Genomic DNA, 3,606 nt, shown 5'->3' on the forward strand with positions numbered 1-3,606 from the left:
CTAACGGTACCAAGTATTGAAGAGCAAATCACTAAAAGTGATGGGATAGTTACTGTACAGTTTCTCAGACTCAGTGATTGAACCCTAAATCAGAAATAATTATTAAGAATAAAGTAGTCTTTCGACAATCATCCTTTAATAACTAATACCATGTTGGCAATGTAAATGTATCTAGAGCCTTTTATGTAGGACCCACCTTCATATTATATCTGGAATGTTTGAAGAGTATGCTGTTATGAGAAAGGAATTTCTCAGATACCACATATTTGCTTTTTTACTCTACAATACTAGTGATGGGCAATTTGTTTCATCATTTTTCTTCATGTTCCCAGAAACACCAGAACTGTCGTGATAATTAGTTTGATAGTAAAGCTTTTGTTTGAGATTCACAATGGACTATGTCCTTTCATGTTTGTGCCCTTTGCTTATACATGTCGACCATGTAAATTGATGTATGTTCATAACCATAACCTTAATAGAACATGAGCAAATGTAGTTGTAGAAGCGTATGTCAGGTAAATATGGCTTTACACAAATAGTAAAATCTGTATTTTAGGACGACATTTGTACTGTGTTCAAGTAAATCATGTATCATTAGACAATACTTACAGTTAGCTGAGAATACTATACTTATAAAGGATTTATATGATTATATTACGAAAATATTAAAACCATGAAACTAAAGTTATAATGAACAATATTGTGTATATTGTAAATGTTAAAGGACAAAGACATTAATTTTCTATGAGGGACTTGTAAGTACTAAATTATATTTATGAAATATGTTTAAAGGTGGAAGAAACTATGCACAAGAGTCTAAAGATTTTATTACCTTATTGGTCATTGTGTAATCAAATGCCATCCTGTTCGGAGAAACAATTTGGCATTGTTGCCATGTTCATTGTATTTAACTGTACAAAATGAAAACAAACTAACAATATTTATACTTTTTAAATAAGATATTAAATGGAGACAATAGATTTTATTGTGAAATAACTAGAACCTTTTGTTAAATGTTTGTAGTATTGTATGTAATTTGTTAGTTCAAAACAGTGAATGTTCCATTAGGGATGCTTAGGCAGGTGTAAATAGGCAATAATGGCAGACTGTTTACTTCGCCATATACATATTAGTGCAAGCCTAAATTATTAGAACCAGAGAAACTGTTTTTATTTATAGTGCTTATGTGTTTCCATGTTAAAATGTTTAAAACAAGTTCAGATGGGTGCTTCGTAAAAAAGTTATTCAATTTGGTACATTGTGGAGAGTTCGTTCTTAATTTACAGACTTCTATTCAATAAGACACTTTTTCGTAAGAATATGTGAACTATGATAAGCATAGAGTTAAGTTTCGGTGGTACTAAGGCAGGTTCCGAAGCCAGATATTACTGTCCTACCTCAGTCCGTTTGTGTACAAATATGTTTCAGATATTTCGTATGTCATCATGGAAAGTCCATCTCTGAGCTTAAGGCGTTTTAAGGCTACTGCCTAACCTGTAATGTTCAACAGCGGATGTTAGCATCCGATATCTTTGTTACATGCGAGGAGCTTCACCGCGGCCTAAAGCACGTGTGCACGTCCCGATCGTGGCGACACCGTAGGGTAAATAGCGCTGCTCATTAGCGGTGACTGCAAAAACTACATCTTTCTACAAATGGTTTGGCGCAGCATTTACATTTCGCTGATAGGATATTATTAGACGCTTTACTTACAATAGGCCGCAAATGAAAATAATGGGCGTGCACTTGCCGATATTAGGGTGACGTACAAAAGCAGTAGTTTGTGTGTACGACTTTAAACACGATGCCCGGCATTCAGCAGAACATAATTCTCATTTAGGTGGGTCATAGTCTCATCGCTGACGGTACGAAATAATACCTGCGAAACGGTCGCGTAGAGAAGGCGTTGCATTCACAGCCAGAATGCAACTGTCTTGGTGTGCGTCCGATTAGCAGATTAGCAGACACTAACATTTGTGCTATGATGTCATTTGTACCCTATCATTGTTCCTCACGGGATTCCCTAGCTATAGCTTTTCATCTCCCCTCATAAATTGCGTGTTAGGAAAGGCGATCTTGCGATTCACCAGTCATCTCATCAGTTTAAATACAAAACTCTGAAATTATATCTAAAAGTGTCTAAAATTTCTGTGATCAGTTCATATTATCGCCCGGCTGTGTTATCTGTTCTTTGTTCCGCCTTCTAACGCATTACCAGTAAAAAAAGGAAAAGCGGATACAAATCACAATTTTCAGTTTCCTCCTTCATAGTTCTCTTCCTTCTTTTTTGTCTCCTCTTCCCTTATCCTCATATTTCAGTAATCTGTCGCTGTGCAATACTGACACAATGTATGTTGATTTCAGTTTAATGTATAACAAGTAAGAAACGTCAAAGCATTTTCAGCCCCCAGACGTTCCATTATGTGACAGACAGCTTTATGAAGCAAACGGCTAAGTTCATCCTCGGAATTGCTACAAGTGAGAGGAAAACTCGTTGGCAGTAGTTTAGGCTTTAATGTACACAGAAAAACGCTACCCACAGCGTAAGGAGAAATTTTGATGATGTCCGAAATGTCTTAAATGAAGGCGAAGATCCTGTTGGCATCTTAAGAGGAATCTCATTCACAGATCATTTTTTTCTAAAGTTGTGTGGTGTATGCGCTGGCTTTAAGATCGTTGTGTCACAGCTATACACAAGGGACATGTTTGATTATTGTCGTTGATAATCCTCTACAGTGTTAAAAGAAAACGCTTAGTCAATACTTCAGTGTTACAGCAAACGAAAATATATAAATATAGATGTATGTGTCAAGCTAAACCTTTTGCACATCGACATTCAAAGCCATTTGCCGTTCGCTGGCTATAGATTACCAACTAAAAGCTCCTAATTAGTTTAAAGGACAACTTCTACGCTTGAACCTAGCAATGGGTACTCTCCACACCTCGCCGTTACCACAGAGATTCTCCCAAGTGGCTAACACTATCAGGAAAATGTACACTGCCGAGAGTTTGACCTTGACTCAACCTCAAGGTTGTTACTCGACGCATAAACTTTCTTTCAGTCTCTTTAGATTCATAGTAGCTTGAGAGAGCTCCATTGGAATTTGGAGGATATGAGGCAGTCTCATTGACAACTCGAGGCCTTCATAAATTGCCCGAGGGATTTCGTTCAAATTGTCGTATATAATCAACACAACGTGTACTCTGCCAACATTAACACCATTATGTCTCAGTCTGTAACAGTCTTCTGCCAACGGAGGGGAGCTTGTAGATTTCAAACGTCTGTCATTTCTCAGTGGTGAGGGAATTGAAACGAACACTATATTTCTCTTGTGGTGGAGAGATAGGAGAGATATTAATGTGGTTATGATAGCTCGTCCCAAAAATGTGTCGATAATCGCAACTGTAATAAAAAGGACATATAGACTTATTCAAAAGAGGGAAATTTTGCTTTTGTTAGCAGACTCTGTTACATTATTTTAATAAGAAATCTACACGATGTTAACACTGTAATTTTGTAGCTCGTATTTGTTTTCATGCTGAGTGCCGGGTGATCATCCTTTACGTGTGAGTGTGTTGTACAGAGCGTGTGTGAGTGTGTGCCTG

Source organism: Schistocerca piceifrons, chromosome 1, assembly GCF_021461385.2.
Source record: "Schistocerca piceifrons isolate TAMUIC-IGC-003096 chromosome 1, iqSchPice1.1, whole genome shotgun sequence".
NCBI lineage: Eukaryota > Metazoa > Arthropoda > Insecta > Orthoptera > Acrididae > Schistocerca > Schistocerca piceifrons.